Source organism: Caretta caretta, chromosome 1, assembly GCF_965140235.1.
Source record: "Caretta caretta isolate rCarCar2 chromosome 1, rCarCar1.hap1, whole genome shotgun sequence".
Classification (NCBI taxonomy): domain Eukaryota; kingdom Metazoa; phylum Chordata; order Testudines; family Cheloniidae; genus Caretta; species Caretta caretta.
In genome coordinates this window covers 316663649-316683264 of record NC_134206.1, presented here as the reverse complement: position 1 = coordinate 316683264, position 19616 = coordinate 316663649, and the positions used below count along the sequence as shown (strand labels likewise).

At 40.2% G+C, this 19616-nt stretch overlaps 1 long non-coding RNA gene across 1 annotated transcript in view; it reads right to left on the bottom strand.

Annotated features, from left to right (window-relative positions):
* Window positions 1-5374, bottom strand: part of LOC142070925 (uncharacterized) — a 502201-nt gene extending 496827 nt beyond the window's left edge. The window contains exon 1 of the long non-coding RNA XR_012666853.1: window positions 5206-5374. This is a non-coding gene — a long non-coding RNA (uncharacterized LOC142070925). The remainder of the gene's footprint in view (window positions 1-5205) is intronic.
* Window positions 5375-19616: the final 14242 nt, after the last annotated feature.

Below are 19616 nucleotides of genomic sequence, written 5' to 3'. Positions count from 1 at the left end.
TGAGCTGTAGCTCACGAAAGCTCATGCTCAAATAAATTGGTTAGTCTCTAAGGTGCCACAAGTACTCCTTTTCTTTCTATTAATCAAGTAAAACTCCCATTGACTAATCAGCTGACATCAGTGAACCAAAAGGTTCATGAAGTCCAGGGAGTTTTACTCTCTGAAAGACCTCAAAATATGGCCCTAAAAAATGACTATACCATTAACTATCAACAAAACCCTCCAACAACGTGAAATATTCTACATTCCTTTGTTCAATTATCCTCCTACTGTACCAAGTCTTTTACTTCTACTTTGCACATAGGGCTGAGGGGTTTTGTTTGTCATTGTGTAATCTTCTTGCTGTCATGCATACATAAATTGGTGAATGTTATAAATAAAGGTCAACTAGAATACACAGTTGCCGTCGTCTAACCAGGGTTTTATGAAACCTTTTCCCCGTTTACCCTCCAGGAATCTTTCTACGAGAGAGTTAGAATGATTTCTTGACTTCTCAGCAGGTTCAGTTATAACACTGACCTTTTTTTTTTTTTTAAGCCATTGACACATGGAAGAACTTTAAGCATTCTAGTGATTCAGATATTTAATCTAGGTTACTGAAGGAAAGAAGAAAAGGAGGACTTGTGGCAATTTAGAGACTAACAAATTTATTTGAGCACAAGCTTTCGTGAGCTACAGCTCACTTCTGCATCCGATGAAGTGAGCTGTAGCTCACGAAAGCTTATGCTCAAATAAATTTGTTAGTCTCTAAGGTGCCACAAGTACTCCTTTTCTTTTTGCAGATGCAGACTAACACGGCTGCTACTCTGAAACCTTAAGGAAAGAAGAAAGTAAAGATATTAATACCTGTACTAATTAAAATATAACACTTAAATTTTACACCAGGGTTAAGAATTTTTGGCTGGAACACTGAACAAAGAGTTGACCTCAATAACGCACACGGCTCATGCATTGCCTATAGTTTCTTATATTGCTTTCATGTTGTCAACTAGACACCTAGGGTGAATTGCTGGCCCCGCTAAAGTCAATTTGCCATTGACTTCAGCGGAACTAGGATTTTACCCTTAATTTTTGTATTAGTTGATTTAAGATCAGCAAACTGAGTGACATTTTGGCTACGGAGGCTGATTGAAACAACTTATTTGACCCTCCCACTGACCCCCCACAAGAGAGTTCAGAAGTGACATGCTTTTCCTGTGCCTACGAATATTAGTATTAATCCACCCAAAAGAAATTGTTTATCTATTGCTGACAGTCTGGCACGTCCTTATCTAACCTCATCAAATGCTGTTGTAAGAGACTGCCAGTGGAATCAGTCAGTACCTCACTGATTGATGATAATATTGATTTATTCCTTCTTTCTTTATTTATTTATTTAACACATGATCTGTCTTACCAACTACAAAACATTTCAGAAGTTTGTAACATCAAAGGCTAAGGCTTCTTGAGAAAAATGTACATCACTAGATTTCTGAAGATTCACCAGAGCTTTGGAGTTTTGGCTTTGATTTCTATTTAGTTTTATTTTTCACAGTCCATTCTATTTCACTGTCTCCCCTTCATTCAAAAATGATAAAACTGTTGCTACAGGATATTACAGACAATTTTTAAACTGATATTTTGTTATCCTGAGAATACTGCAAAAATATTTAGATAAAAGATTTTAAACTAAGAAAAAAGTGTACCACTAAACAATCATTTACATTTTCCTAAAATAACTAATAATATATCAAAAGTATCTCTGATACCAAAAACATTACAGTGCACTTCACAATTTTATACTGTTCCAGCTTGAGAAAATAGTGGACTCCGAGCCAGGATATTTCTTCTACTATATTTTATTCATAATGGACCTGGCTCTCCAAAGCCTTGCAACGAATTTAGTCATCTCCACTTGTAAAAGTGCACCAGTCCTAGTATGCATTCAGTTTGTACTAGGGCTGGCAAGCAATTTTAAAAAAATTAATCGTGATTAATCACACTGTTAAACAATAATAGAATACCATTTATTTAAATATTTTTGGATGTTTTCTACATTTTCAAATATATTGATTTCAATTACAACACAGAATACAAAGTGTACAGTGCTCACTTTATATTTATTTTTGATTACAGATATTTGCACTTTAAAAAAGAAACAAAAGAAATAGTATTTCAATTCACCTCATAACAAGTATTGTAGTGCGATTAAATCTGGGTAGCGGGAGAGCCCCTGTGACGAAGTGGGACTGTTCTTAATGTTTCCTCTGAATACTGTAGGGGTGCCTCAATTTTCCCTATGCATTTCTTAAGTCTCTAGGTGGTGGGATAAGGGAGTGTAATTGTTGCAGAGCAAAGGGCCAGTGTACATAAATGGCTGACACTCTGTCTCCTGGCAACTGATGGCCTGGGCCCTTCCCCCCTGCAAGGTGAGAGCTAAAGGTGTTGGAGAACAAAGGAATCAGGTGACCTCCTGGCCCGAAAAAGGGACAAAGCCCAGAGGAGGAGGGGCTGGAGAGGGAGTCAGTTTGGAGCTGGCTGGGGATGGGGAGTGAAGTGCAGACATGGCTGTCTGGCTCACTGCCCCCCAAAATGGACCCGGCTGAGGGGTCCTGTTCTCTGCACCTACAAGCTCTGTTTTAGACCTTGTTCCTGTCCTCTAATAAACCTCTGTTTTACTGGCTGGCTAAGAGTCACGTCTGACTGCGAAGTTGGGGTGCAGGACCCTCTGGCTTCCCCAGGAGCCCCACCTGAGCAGACTCACTGTGGGAAGTGCACGGAGGGGCAGAGGATGCTGAATGCTCTGAGGTCAAACCCAGGAAGGTAGAAGCCATGTGAGCTTCTTGCCCTGAAGACAGTCTGCTCACAGAAAGGAGACTTCACCAGAGTCCTGACCGGCTTCGTAGGGAGCAGCTCCAGAGCATCGCCCGGGGACTTCGTGACAGCCCCATAGGGAGGCACTGACTGACGGCTGTTGCCGCATCCCAATTTTGCATCAGGTGCCCTGCCTCCATAACAGGGAGTGAAACTGCCCCCCCACCTCAAGAGGGAGGCCTCAGGTACCCCTTTCTGCACTCCCCAATACCCCTTCCTGCACCCCCCAAATACCCCTTCCAGTACACACACCCTTTCCAGTAAGCCCCAAATACCCCTTCCAGTACACACACCCTTTCCAGCAAGGCCCAAATACTCCTTCCAGCTCCTGCCAGGTACCCTTTCCAGCACCCCACAGGTACCCCTTCCAGTACACACACACCCTCCAACACCCCCAGGTAAATCCTTCAGCATCCCCCAAATACCTGCTCAGTACACACACATCCCTCCAGCATCCCTCAAATCTCCCCTCCAACATCCCCCATATGGCTCCCAGTGCACACACACACACACCCCAACTGTATCCCCCCTCCAGCTCCCTCTCTCTCTTCCAGCAGTGTCCTCTTTTTGGGAACCTGAAACATGGTAACCCTAGGTTTCAGAGTAACAGCCGTGTTAGTCTGTCTTTGCAAAAAGAAAAGGAGTACTTGTGGCGCCTTAGAGACTAACCAATTTATTTGAGCATGAGCTTTCGTGAGCTACAGCTCCCTGATGAAGTGAGCTGTAGCTCACGAAAGCTCATGCTCAAATAAATTGGTTAGTCTCTAAGGTGCCACAAGTACTCCTTTTCTTTATGGTAACCTTAGTTACTGAAAGTTTCAAAGGTGCCTTAGAAAAGCCTCTGCATTGAGTTGAATTTCTGCTTCACTGATGTTCTACACTAGCATTTTTGTTAAAATCTCTCCCCATTACATGTTCACTGGGGCAACTTCACCAGTGGCAGCAGGGATGGGAGCATTCAAGACAAAAGCTTAAGTCAAAGTGAAAATGCTAGGTGGTACCTTTGAACATTGTTATAGGATTCAAACATAAATCCTTATAGTACAGGATATCCTATTAGCTGAAGAAAAAATACTGTAAGTACAACAGGATGCATTATGGACAAATGCTTAATTCTGAATGTCCTTGTTTTTGTGGGTGTGAGTCAGGCCCTTGAATTTATTTGAACATAATTTTCAAATACAGAGAAAACAGATGCGCTATTGGGGGTCTGCTTCTTTTAGATCACATATCATATCAATTCACTTGTTAAAATATATACAAGTTTGTTTTGTTATTTGGTGTATGAAGTGTGGTGTATTTGCCATATACTTTAGTAATAATGCATAATGTTAATAACACATATGCCACATTTTAGATCCATGAGTCTGTCTACACATAGATGCTCTTTGGCCAGATTATTGTTAACCTGCATATAGGATTAAATCCTTCAGTTTTGCCATTAACTTTGATGGCAGCATATTTGAGCCTTACATGGTACAGATGATGCATTTTAATTAAGAATAGAAAATATTTTCATATTCTAGAGGCTGTACTAAAATGTGTACTGTGGTAAAAATAGAGAAATGCTTGTAGTGGATGATTTTTAATGTTGCTAACCCTAGAAAATATAAGGATTAAAAGGGTTGTGTCCATTTTAGCCCCCCAAAACATCAATTTAAAAAATAAGAACTTCATAAATGTGCAAAATGCAGTATCTGAAACGTGAATACTTTGAAACTGATTACTGTCTCAGTTGTAACAATTGGCCCAAATCATGTAAAAATATGTACGTTTTTAAATGGATCTTTTGTATGCCATACTTTGGCTCAGAGCAGTTTGGCATCAGAGTTTTTATAAGATCTGATGAAAGGTTTACATGTTGTCAGACCATTAAATATGACAACACCAGCAGTCCCCTCCAAAACACAAACAAATGCAATAAACAATTCAAGACAGGACCTTCAGAGCAGACAGCTGATCATCTGCCCTCATTGATATTAATGATGCTTTCTTTTTACAGTGGCAGTTATATCAAATAAAGCAGATTAGAGCCATTGACAAAATGGATGTTTCTAGTTTTCAACAGGGGACAAACACTGATTTTCCCTCTGAAGTCTTAGAAGCTTGTGATAAACTCTCTATTCCATTTAAAAATATGAGGGGATCATCTTTTCCAAAACATGTGCTAGTGTTGTATAGACTGGCTCTATTAATTTCACCAGAAGTAAACAGCACTAACATTACAAAGTATCAGTATTGGAGATCCACTAATTTTATTGCACAAAACATTAATGGAAACCAATACAAAGATGGAATGAAAGCACACCATTGTAATTCTAAATTATATTAATGTGCAAAACAGTTACATACCTCGGACTAGATTAATCCAAACTGGTACAGGATGCTGTTTACACCTTCATGCGTCAGTCTGGTCTTCCTCTTTTCAAGGGATGTTCACCCTTAAGCTCGGGCCCATAATGTTGCTGCTGCTGGTCTTTCCTCAACATTTCCACCAACAGAGTTGATATTAGCATTTCTTCATGGTCTGTGAAACAATTTTGCTCAATATATAAATAGTTCCTGACTATAATTATCACCTGCTAATCACAGAACCAATTTACACATTTAGAGCTGGATTCCAGAAATCGCAAACTCTTTTTACATTCTATGTGTAAGCAAATATTTAGGACCCTCTCCTACCTTCTGATGCTGAAATGGCTCCTATTTGCTTTCTCCATTCAACCCCTAGTGACCAGTTTGCATTGGGTTACATTTTGAAGGCTATCTACTCTGTTGTTTTGTTTCAATCAGGCCTGACAGCTTAATTTACAGGTGGGACTCCATAGGATTCTCATCCCCATGCAGTCTGATGAGTGGAACTGGAGAAAGAAACAGCTCCAAAGAGGAGATTGAAATTGCTTCCCATTACTCTGTCTTAGCCTCCCTTAATATGTGGGTTTTCCATCAATGGGTTGTGCTAGCATACATCCTGGACCGAATCTGGGCCTAGTTATTTAGAGTTTGTTCCATTATGTTACCAGTAATAGACGTTAGACTTCATGGTAATTGTCAGTGTCACTCTGCTTTCCTTTTTAAAAAATTGATAGGAATGCATACAAAAACCTCTATTAAAATGAAAGAGAGATAGTTAGATTGCAAAATCTAGCACTCAAAAGTTAGGCAACATCAATATAATGATGCCTGGTTCAACTTTAATTCTTCCTCTTTGTATATATGCATCATGATATAGTTGTTCATTGCATGATCATATCATATTTTTCCCCACAGGCCGCAATGAAACTATTTATCGAGGCAGAAAAAAACCCAAACCCAAAATAAGCTGATGAAGAATGTGATATGAGAAACAATATTAACCAATATCACCCAACGATAGTCGTAAGTGGCTATTTTCTATATACGCTACAATCTGTTTATGTGTTGTAACATTTGGCAAAACAAACTTGGACCCTGATGTTGAATTGTTCTATGTGGATAGATTTCTGCACCAGCACAAAGCTTCATTGACCTCACTGGGTATGTCTATACTGCAATTAAAAACCTGCGTGTAGCCTGTGCCAGTGGACTCTGTCTCATGGGGCTTTTGCTGCGCAACTGTTTCACTGCAGTAGATGTCTGGGCTCAGGCTGCATCCAGGGATGTAGAACCCTGCAAGGTAGGAGGGCCCCAGAGCTTTGGCTACAGACTGAGCCAGAATGTCTACACCACAATTAAACAGCCCCTTAGCCTGAGCTATCTGGCACAGGACAGTTGTGGGTGTCTAATTGCAATGTAGACATACCCAGTAAGGATCAGTGGTTTGCTCACATGGATCACAGTACAGGATCAGGGTTTACTTTTTAGTCCTATTCTTTCTGCTTATATTTTGTTCTTAGAAGGAAAATTTCTCAGTGTTTTAACTCAATGTAAAACTTTGCACCAAAGTAATTATTACAATCAGAGACACTGAGGAAATAAAGCAACTTTATTGGTGATATGTACAACTACAAAGATTTGAGCCACAACTAACAAGTAGAATTTATCCAAGTTCTAATGTCCATACATTCAGTTAAACAGAATTCATAGAACTATCTGTGATAATGCCACCTGGTGACTTCATAATAGTATAGTGACTATTATAGTAGCATAAAGGCCCCTAAGTGCTCAGTTCACAAGTCCAAAAAGCCCCAAACAAAAAACAAATTACCAAACCACACCACACACCTTCAAAAAGGTAACCTGTCCAACAAATCTGAAATGAAATAGAAAGGTGAAGCTGAACATGACAAGCGTTCTTGGAGCAACCAATTCATGGTGATCTCCTTATGACCTCTTTGGAAAAACAGAAGAGAGCTTTTGTTACAGATATCTAGATTAGAATAATAAGACAAAAACACAATTTAGAGTAGAAATAGAGGGACAAATAACTCACGTCTGAGTAGTGGAAATGGTAACTTTCACGCACCACACTGACAGATATAAAATCATACACAGGTATGGGGAAATTACTCTTTTTGCCAGTCTCAGGGTAGATGACATATCTAGAGCTGGAAGTTTTATATGCTGCAATTGATATCTAATAAGACAAGTATTAGGTAGCCATTTTTAGCTGCATTACAATAGCATCATCAAAACAGTGTCACAGAAAAACCTCAGCTGCCAACTGTTCTTTCCTCAGACTGACACCCACCACGGTGAATGTACCCTATGCTGCATGAAGAATACCCTCCCGTATAACATCTACCATAGATATATTGACAATTAGGAAAAAATGACTTTGTATAATATTTGTATCTTGAAAGAAACATCTACTGTAAACTTGTCAGCTTTATACCATCTGGCACCAAAAGCTATTAAATCTGATGCAATTTCTAAACTGTGTTATTCTCTGTTTGGCTTTACAAGGAAAAATACATACTTTTTCCATACAATCAAAAAGTATGGAAAAACATACTTGTTTCTAACCAGTAGAGTTTGGATAGGTTTAAGGGAATTTTAGAAGTCAGAAACAAGTGTTTCTTTAATAATTTGGAGCTGACACAAGAAACTCTGCAGACTGCACACAACAATAAGGCAAAGCAGGAGGAACACAAGGAGCCAGATTCTGCTCTCAGTTATACCAGCAGCTCCACTGAAGTCAATGCTCTCATTAACAGCAGTGTAAAAGCCAGTGCAAGAGTAGAATCAGGCTTAGAGGGGAAAATTCTGCTTTCAGTTATATACATGTAACCACAATGACTTCATCTGATACATGCACAACCCAATGGATTCTGCTCTGATTTACCCTGCTACACCTATGCTCCATAACAAAATTTGGCCCCTCTCTTTCAGATATCTATAAAAATGCCTCAAAGTTTTAGTGTCAAAAACAATTAAAATAGCTATTTTCTGCCTTCTTTCGTGTTGCGCTGGCAAATCATCACCAGAATCTGAAACACTGCAAATCAGCTTCTCTCTAATCTGGTTTATATCTCAAAGTTGGCTAGTCGATTTGTGTTGAAGAGTGCACTGGAAAATCCACTATATTCCAAAAACAAGACCTTATTCACTGAGTGAGCTTTTCTAAAATATTCATAGAGTGCCTCTAGTTTTAAAGTTTTTTAAAATATTTTTATGTGGGCTGGGAAAGGATGACTCAGATTATTATGCATATAAAGCTTGGTTTGTGATAGCTACAAAACTGCAATTTCTATAAAGTTGCCATTCCCACACTATTAATTTACAGGAGGAAAATGCTTTTATTAAACCTAATTTGTAAATTACAAGGGAAAGAAAATGAAAAATGTCTTTTTCACCTACAGTTTTGGACATGAAAAAAATTGTGCGCATACACCAGCTGTAGCATCAAGCTTGCACTACTAATGCCGTATCAGTAACACAGCCCAGTTTTAATCATAGCGAAATTCTTCTTCTATAGTTTTCTTAATCAGGATGGTTAACAATACCACCTTCACCGCCAGGATTCCAATTACATGTAGCATTATTGATGCGCCCATCCACCACCAATACGGTTCCTTCAGATGTTTTTACATGTTAAATTGCTGAAGTCATTTAGAAACCAGTTCAGTAAAAAATGGTTCTGTCTACCTGGAGTCTGACCTACATGAAGACTCCAATCATTAAAGTCAGTTTAACTGAACCAGTTTTAAAACTGGTTTGAATTTTTGAGGAAATTTTCCCAATGTAAATTAGCCTGATGGATGTTTGTCTAGACTTCTTTACTAGTCAACATCTTGTAGACTGGGAGACAAAGGAAGGTCTTGTGGGTCAGACTCTGGCCTAAAACTCAGGAGGTTTGAGCTCAACTGTTTGGTCTTGGTCAAGCCAGTTATTCCCTCTGACTAGACTTCCAAAAGTGATTTAATTACTTTGGATGCCTCAATTTTTGGACATCCAACTTGACATAGCTTAAGGAGACCTGAATTTCAAAGGGAAGGAGCTCAGCACTTTCTGAAAATCAGGTCCTCTTAACATACCTCAAGCCACCCAAATTATCCCTGTAAAAAAATCTTGTCTTGTGTGCCTCCGCTCCACAGCTGTAAAATGGGGATACTATTCCTTCCTTCCTCCCAACCTTTGTCTTGTCTAATTAGATCGTAAGCTCTTTCAGGCAGGGACAGTGGGTCGTGTTTGTACAAAAAATGGGGCCCTGATATTGGTTGGAACCTCTAAGCTAATGCAGCTAGCAAGTGATAACTCCACTATTTTTAGTCTCTCTCCATTTTATTTCCATTTGAATTATGTATCTGATACAGTTATTTTAAAATATTTAAAAATAGGGGAGATAACGTGGGGGGAGAAAGTTCAGCAAATTATTTAAGTTTTATTAGAATTAGAGTTCAATTAGAATAAGAGACAACTCACACTCAGGGATTCCAAGGTCAGGTAGGAAAATCTTCAGGCTGCTTGATGCCTAAAATGTTAACACAAAGATGTTTGTTTTGTTTTTTATCGTCATCAGCTCAGTGACTGTGTTCCATTCAAGACTGTTACTATTGGAACCTTACGGTAACATTTTAAAATATTCTTCCTTTTGGATAAAAATATCATAAAATTGAAGGATAAGTTGTTTACGTAGAACAATAGGGCATCTGATATTTAATCTGCAAGCACTCAATAGGAAGTATTCCAAGTAATGGCACTGTGCTATTATCATATCACTTAGTAAAATGGCAGCAAATTTTTGTATTATTCACATCTCGCTGGGGCCATGCTGAATTATCATGGAGATGCCTTTAAAAATGACATTTAACATATTCCTTTTACATAGTAAAGTGGTTAAAAGCACATTCAAATTTTAAAATGTTTCTGATCTCTTGGCAGCTTGCTGATACATTCTATGGGCCCCCTGCCTCCCACGTTGTTAACTACCGCTCTAAAACTTTTTATAATTACGAATATTGCAGTCACACTAAATTAGACTGACAGATGAAATACTGATTACTAAGGACTTATTAAGGACTACTTTGCAACCAATTATGCTGACATTTGACTTGATTTGACAGTTGAATTGAGTGGAAGATTCCTCTAAACAGAGGAGAAGAATTTAATTTATATCCTCATCATTTTAAGATAATTGTTCAGGACAGATTCATTAATATACCACTACAAAATTTATTTTTATCCCAGCATGGAGCACCCATGATTCAAATGATAGACAAACAGTAAGAGCGTGGGGTCTCAGACACACATGTATTCTCACACACTTTAAGGTTCAGCAGCTGCTACTCTGTATTTTGTGGGATCTTTGGTGCATAACATCGCAGTTCACTACCAGCTCCCAGGAACCTTCCCTGAGCATCAACTAAAGCAGGACAAACAATATCTTCATGTCAGGATTTTTTCCCCAGCAGAGGATGAGAATCTCTTTGTGCGATTATACTTAATTTCCACCGCTGTAAATTTGCCATACTGTTACAGGCAAATTTGCCATCATTACATTGCTTCCTGATAATTGCTCAAACTGTGCTGTGATTTAGTGAATTTCACCAGGAAGCTCACTTTTTGAAATGCACATCTAATTTTTAAAAATATATATAAATAAAAATTAAGAGAAAAGATTACCCCTCCCTTTGAGTAGCACTGGTAAGTATCTGTAGAGCAGGATGAGTGGAAACAAGGGTGCTTGAGTTTGAAAGGATGAGAGTGACAAACTGATCCCCAGGCAGAATCCTCTTTAAAGAGGATGAGCAGGCACACACGTGATATGAGAGGAGGAAATGGTGTCTCGTCACATTTATTGTACCAGAGAGAGACCAGCAAAAATTGAAAAAGGGGGAAAAGTGCCCTTTCCATGGAAACAAAGAGTTAATTTAGGCACTTTTCAAAACATTTTGAAGCCCAGGTTAAGTTATGAGCAAACTGAATAAAGATATGACAAACTAGCAACAAATATTTTAAGTGCAATTAATCAGGATTATTTATGTATTCCATAACACCTAATCAACCTATGGAGCTTATTGGCACAAGATATCATGGATATCATGATATCATGGAGGCCAGGAATTTAGTAAGATTCAAAAAAAACAAACCACCCTGACATTTATACAGTTATACAAATGAGAACATAAGCCAACCAAGCTAACCTGCAAGCATACTATTCCATAGCTGTCCACAATAGTATTTCCTTACAAACAAATGGTACTGGGTGTTGCGGGGCCTGAAGTGGCTCACAGCTAAGAATGGAAAACTTAGGACAGATTGTCACAAACTGGTGGGTATACTCTATCATTATATTTCACCAAGCCAGGAACAAAAGTGTGCTCCTGGATCACTATATAAGTTTTGCCGTGGAGCCATAGACAATCCCCTTAGGCATTCCAGCCCCTTTTTGCCACCCAGACAAACTGGACTTTATGATGAAAGGTTATTAAAACACACATATTAGGATCTTTCAGCCCCAGTGGGCTAGTCACTTGCCTAGGTCCATGGATACTTCAGATCACACGCTAAAAAAATAACACTGTAGCCAATCCGTAGTAAACTAACTAAAGATTTGTTAACTAAGAAAAAGTAATTAGAGTTATTAAATGCTTAAAGCAGATAAAATACATTACAGTTGTGTCAGAGCATATAGTCCAAAATAATAGCAGGAATGCTAAAACTGCTAGTTTTCTATGAGTCTGTCTGGGTTGCCCAAATAGTTTAGGGACCTTAGTCCTTTTGTTCAAAATGTCCCTTTGTTAGAGTTCACCAGTCCAGAGATGGAGTAGGAAAGAAATGGGTAGGGGCTTTCGTTCACTCCTTTTATATCTTGACCCTTTTTGCTGGAAAAATCCTGGCTGTGATTCAAGTCAGGCAGCTTTATGGCGTCTGTGCTCTGCCATCCATCCTTCATCTAAACTGCAGATTCTAGCTTGCACCTTTTCCTACATGCTGTCTGAGGTATCTTTGGGAACAATGTGCATACGCCCTTGTTTACAGTTTGTTTGTTATCCCTGAAGAGCTAACCTGTGGGCATTTCTCAAGATCACTGCATGTTTGAAATATAAATACATAGTTTCATAACTTCATATACAATGAAGATACACACATTTAAACAGGATAATAAATCTTAGCAGATTACAACTTTTCCAATGATACCTCATAAGACATACTTCTTACAAGATTTATCACAATTTTGCAATATTAGTGTAGATGGGCACCTTCCCTTCTATTCAGCATCACACTGGGCACTCTCAGAGACAGGACACTGGATTAGACAGATAGAGCAATGACGCCAGGGCTGGATTACCCAATACGCATACTAAGCACATGCTTAGGGCACCAGCAAAGCAGGGGGCAACAAAAATAATTAGTTTTTTTTTTTTTAAATTGATATTTGATATTTCAAAAAAAGCATCGAAGTAGTCATCATGGGAAGAATCAGAACTTTGTTAGACTTCCTTAGACTCCACTACACACTCTTCCCCCATTTTTCTGTTCTGTTTTTATTACTTATCCCCACCTAAACCAGGGGGGCGTCCTACTAAAGTAGATTGAAATAACAAGAGGAAATCAGATCCTGTCATGTATTGCAATAAATTTATGTTTTATTATTGATATATTCTTCTGAGTTATACGTACTTGATTTGTTTTTTTTTCTTTCTTATATATATATTATATATATACATAAAAATAGTGTATGTTGTGTAATTTTTTTTTTTTTTAAGTTCAGGTAACTGAGATAAGGGGTAGAATGAAACATAACCAACTGAGTGGAGCACAGAAACATAAAGTGATGGAACAAAAGAAACAAAAAACTAGTGAAATTTTCTAAAATCTTCCAAAGCTGACATCATTTTTCAAAGCGAATCCATCAGAAGCAACATCTTCTCTCAGTAGCACAGACATCATTCCAAAACCTGTAGGTGTTTCAGAGACTGACCCTTCTTCTATTGGTGAAACAAACACCATTCCAGAACATGTGGATGTATCAGAGACTGTAACTGATCATCCTATTCCTGGTGGTAAAACAGACATTGTTCTAGAACAGGGGTCTCAAACACGCGGCCCGCGGGGTTCTTCTTTGAGGCCCGCCAAGTTCCCTGTGCCCCCCCACCGTCCCCGCCCCAGCGCGCCGCATCCCCAGCCTACCTCCAGGCCAGGGGTGAGCAAACTACGGCCCCGGGGCCAGATCCGGCCCCTCAGGCTTTGGATCCGCCCCATGGATTTGCCAACCCCGTGGTTCTGAGGGCCCTGTGCTGCTTCCCTGTGGCCCTGGGGGGGGGGGAGCAGAGAACTCCGTGAGCTGTTTTTGCCTGTGGTTACCCCCCCTGAAGCTCCCATTGGCTGGGAACGGGGAAACACACAGAGCGGAGTGGCATGGGGCCGGGGCCAGAGCCAGAGCCAGGGAGCCTACCCTGGCCCAGGAGCACACCCCTGCCACCCTAGAGCTGCTCAAGGTAAGTGGCGCCGGGCTGGAACCCGAACTCCTCCTGCACCCCACACCCCAACTCCCTGCCCTGAGCCCTCTGCCTGTACCCCAACCCCCTGCCACACCCCACACTCCCTCCTGCACCCCAACCCCCTGCCCTGAGCCCCCTGCTGCACCCCACGGGCAGGGGCGGGGGTGGAGTGGGGCACAGGGGCAGCAGCCCTTGGGCCAACGTACAAGTCCTCATGTGGCCCTCCTGCTGATTCGAGTTTGAGACCCCCAGTTCTAGAAGTTGTGGATCTGTCAGAAACTGAACCTGCTCATTCTGTAAATAATAGGAGAAAAGATCCTGGTATGTAGGTTGATTTCAGTACTGATGATGTAGCTTACTGGATAGATCATGGACCAAATGATTGTCAACACCACACTGGACTATTTGAGAAATCACGGTGGACTTTCACCAATGGCAAACAAACAAGATATTGTCCACAAAAAATATTTTTCTGCATAAAAGTGAATGGTGAGAGATACACTCAAGCATGGCTACTGTATTTACCATCAACAGGGTCTGTGTACTGTTTTGTTTGCAAACTTTTTGCATATAAACCTTCAACATCCCTGTTTGCTGTGGATTGATTTAGTGACTGGTGGAATACTGTTTTAATAGAACAACATGAAAATAGCACTACTCACAGAGATTCAATGTTGACATATTTAAATCAAAGACAGGGCTTTGGATTGACACAAAAATTGGGAGAACATATTAAAGGGGAGCATGAATACTGGCAACATGTCTTGCAGCATGTTATAGCTGTTATTCAAACATTCGCTGAACGTGGTCTGCCTTTCCGGGGATCAAATGACACATTTGGATCATTGCAGAATGGAAATTTCTTGGGATTGGAGCTTGTGGCACAGTTTGACTCATTTTTAGCAGGCCATATCTCAAAATATGGGAATGCTGGCAAAGGTAACCCATCATCCTTATCCAAGACAATATGTGATGAACTCATTGGTCTAATGAGTGACAAAGTTCGTTCAGCTATTGTGGATGAAATAAATACTGCTGAGTACTTCAGTTTATCTGTCGACTCTACACCTGATCTTTCACATATTGATCAAATGAGTATTGTACTAAGATATGTGTCTCCCACAGATGGAAAACCAGTTGAACAATGTATAACACTCCTCAATTTGAAAAGCCACATTGGCGAAGAAATGGCAAATCAAGTACTGCATTATCTGTGCCAAGTCTCAAAAATAGATTTCTCAAAGTGCAGAGGTCAATCTTATGACAACGCTGCCAACATGGCAGGGCGTTATCAAGGCAAGCAGACGAAGCTTTTAGAACAGAACAAATATGCCATATTCATACCAGGTGCTGCACCCTCTCTCAATCTTGTTGGCCGCCGCGCTGTTGATTGTTGTCCGGTGGCAGTAAGTTTTTTCTCAACGGTCCAGTTACTTTATACCTTTTTCAATGCCTCAACACACCAATGGGTAGTTCTTAAAACATATTTGGGCAATGACTGTGTGTTGAAATCTCTTTCTAATACTCCCTGGGAGGCACATGCAGTGGCAGTGGCAACTAGTGCAATTCTGGAGTCCTACTCAAAGATTGTGGATGCCTTAGAAAGTATAGCTGAAGACCAATCACAAAAGGGAGAAACTATACAAGAGGCAGAAAACATTGCAAAGAAGATGCAAGAACTAGAGTTTGAATTCATGTTGACCATGTGGAACGAAATTTTACAACACTTTTACCACACAAGTCAAGCTTGTTTGGATATAGATATTCAGGCCTGTCAGCAAAGGCCTGTACTCTAAGAATTTAGGTGTATTCTTATCACTTGGCTAGTGATAGAGGTATAAAAGAAAGAATCAAAATCACTGTCTGCTGGTGTAAGGGCCTTCTCTTACTGTGACAATCTGAGGCCCTGTTCTTAGGCTGAGGCCTTTGGCTAAGCAGCAGAGGCAGCCATAAGCTGGGAAGCGACCGGTCACATCCTCACATTCCAAACTAGTCACATTGAGCTAAGGTGCTATTGGGCTGTTAGGAATACAATCCTGTCCTGATAGTTCCTATCACCTCCAGAGAAAGGGAAGTGCCTAGAAAATGTAAAAGGAAACTTAGTTTGATAGCATCCTGTCTAGCAAGAACTCACTTATCAATAGCTGGGATGTGAAATCCTCACTTCTGTATTGTCTTGTCATTATAGTTCCCACTTTGCTATTGTTTGTCTGTATAATCTCTGTCTGGTTCTGTGATTCTTCCTGTCTGCTGTATAATTAATTTTGCTGGGTGTAAACTAATTAAGGTGGTGGGATATAATTGGTTACATAATCATGTTACAATATGTTAGGATTGGTTAGTTAAATTTCAGGAAAATGATTGGTTAAGGTATAGCTAAGCAGAACTCAAGTTTTACTATATAATCTGTAGTCAATGAGGAAATGACTGGGTGTGGGTGGGGGTGGGCATGTGGGTGAGGGAGATGGGAACAAGGAATGGGGGTAAGAAAATTGGAATCATGTTTTGCTAAAGGGGGAAATGGGAACAGGGAATGGGAGTAAGGAAGTTGGAATCATGTTTGGCTAAGGGTAGTAATGGGAACAGGGACACAGGTGTAAGGCTCTGTGGTTTCAGAGCTGGGAAGGAGGATACTAAGGAAGGAAACTGGAATCATGCTTGCTGGAAGTTCACCCCAATAAACATCGAATTGTTTGCACCTTTGGACTTTGGGTATTGTTGCTCTCTGTTCATGTGAGAAGGACCAGGGAAGTAAGTGGGTGAAGGAATAAGCCCCCTAACAAAGCTCCTCAAGAAAAAGAATTGGATTTGAAAACATGTGCAGACCTCTGTCAATCATTAGCAGACCACTTACACACTTTGAGGAATGATTTCGAAAGATTTGAAGGCATATCAAAAGATATGTTGCCTGATACTAACTACAAAGAAGCCCAGTCCCGCAAGCGAATCAGGAAAAAACAAGCAAATGATAGCAGTGCAACAGAAACAGCATTGAATCCTAGAGACAAATTTTGCGTATCTACTTACTATGCTATAATTGATACACTTGAAGCTCATATGAAGAGGAGAGGTGAAGTGTACAAAGAAATATCAAGTAGATTTTCTTTTCTAAATGATATGGACTTATCTGACGAACAATATTCACAAGGTTCCCAAAAGCTAGTTGACTCCCCTGTTGACTTGAACATGAATCTCTGTGGAGAAGTACAGCAGTTCCACTGTTATATGCGTGCAAAGTTTAACGAAACAGGAAAAATGAAATTCAGTCACACAGTATTGTGTCATGATCTTCATGACACAATACTGAAAGACGGATTACAATGTGTATTTCCAAATGTAGAGATCACACTACATATTTTTCTAACATTGATGATTACTAACTGCTCTGCAGAATGCTCTTTTTCTCAACTGAAAAGAATAAAAAACCCTCAGAGAACAACAATGTGTCAGGACAGACTTGATTCACTTTCCCTATTGTGTATGGAAGCGGACATGCTTCGTCGAGTCAGCTTCGATGAACTTATCCAGAATTTTGCAATCAGAAAATCTAGAAAGAAGCTATTTTAATTTCAGCATACATGTAAGTTTTGTGTTTTATTTTACTGTATAGTATTGTTTTTATTTTGAATTACATGTGGGGGGCACCATAATCTTTTCAGTGCTTAGGGCCTCTAAAGGTCTTAATCTGGCCCTGACTGATGCGATCGTAGGGGAACTGAACAAATGGGGTATCAATGGTGGCATCACTGGCAGAGTGGAGAGGAGAAGTATCCAGAATTTTGGATACCTAACTTCAGCTCTTCAGTCTGAATAATAGCCTGTCTTGTAGGATTTCTACTACTTCCTGACTTAGGTCAGGAATATCCAAATGACAACTCTTCTCATACTGCAGCATTTCAATTTTTTCACTTCTGGTCTCAGATGAAACCCAGGAAACACCAGGAAATACATTGATACGTTAAAAAATGTTCAGTAATCTCAGATATTGTTTTACACACCAATGCTGATACTAATGCACATCCCTATTTACAATTTCAGCAGAGAGCCCAAGAACAGAACAGGCCACAGAGGCTGAACAGTCCTCTAAACCCTAGAGGAGGTTCTTCCATCCAAGACTACGTCTACACTAGGAGCTAGGTGTGTGATTCCCAGCTTGCACAGATATACACATGCTCGATCTCATCAGAGATAGCACGCTAAAAGTAACAGAGTAGCTGTTTATAGCACAATCAGCAATGGCTGCATGGGCTAGCCACCCTGAATACAACTCCACCGAATCCCATGGGTACATACTTGGGGCAGCTAGCCTGTGCTGCTCCTGCTGTGGCCCATGCTATTCACAGCTTCAATACCATTTGTAGCATGCTAGCTCAGATGAGAGCTAGCATGAGTATGTCTACACGAGCTGGGAAATACCCTGCTCCCCACCCCACACACACACACCTCAGAGTGTAGATATAGCCAAATTTAAGGCCACTGGCAGTTCATTGTGGGGATGCTGTTACTATTTCTTCCTGTGCTATTCTTAATCTATGGAAAGAACACTTCAGTCACCAAGTCCATCATTCCAACACCTTACACAAGAAAAATAAATGGTTGCCTTGCATTTGAGTTGAACATGTTTTTATAAATTAATTACAATGAGCTTAATAGGAGTAAATTGAAGAGCATTTTAGCTGCCAACACCTGAGTTGGGAGCTCAGTGTGTTTCTCCTGCTCCTCCATTAATATCATCACCTACATCGGCAGAGTAAAGCCTTCAATCATTTCTTGCTATTCTAGATTCCAGTTTTCTTGTTTGAAATGCAAGATACAATGCAACACTACAACAAATTTATACTTACTTAGATCTCAGGCAAGATCTATGAGTATTGACAAATGTAATGATAATAAAAGTAAACAATAACCCCCCACACTGTACTGTTCTAACAAATCCTTGCAGGAATTGAGAGTCTTCTGTGGCATGCATCCAGGAATGATATTCCTTCATCTACCCAAGAAGCATAGGTGTCTAATATAACTGTGCTTATTGAGGGCTGCTGCATATAAAAGTGGGCAATATTTTTGTAACAGTAAACTGATGGGTCCACACTAGTGATATTAAGCTGAATAGCCACATAGGCCCAGATCCTGCAATTAACACTGTGTACAAAGACCCCTGCATGCACCCTGAACCCCATTGACTTCACTGGGGTTCCTCACTGACACAGGAGTCCACCCATATGCAACATGTCACAGGATCAGGGCCATACAGCCTAATCCTGAAGTCCTATGTAAGTGAAACTCCTAAGGCAGTCTAGAAGCTTTGCCTGCATAGTGACTGCAGGATGGGACCTGGTTAACTACTTGATTAACTAGATTTCTCCTTCTTTTAGGTCCATTCTTAAAGTATAATAAAATAAATAGTCAGCTGCCACAAAGTGTCTCTCTTCAATTCTATGAAAAGCTGGACGTGCACAAGTCCATGGGGCCGGACGAGTTGCATCCGAGAGTGCTGAAGGAACTGGTGGCTGTGATTGCAGAGCCATTGGCCATTATCTTTGAAAACTCGTGGCGAACCGGGGAAGTCCCGGATGACTGGAAAAAGGCTAATGTAGTGCCAATCTTTAAAAAAGGGAAGAAGGAGGATCCTGGGAACTACAGGCCAGTCAGCCTCACTTCAGTCCCTGGAAAAATCATGGAGCAGGTCCTCAAAGAATCAATCCTGAAGCACTTGCATGAGAGGAAAGTGATCAGGAACAGCCAGCATGGATTCACCAAGGGAAGGTCATGCCTGACTAATCTAATCGCCTTCTATGATGAGATTACTGGTTCTGTGGATGAAGGGAAAGCAGTGGATGTATTGTTTCTTGACTTTAGCAAAGCTTTTGACACGGTCTCCCACAGTATTCTTGTCAG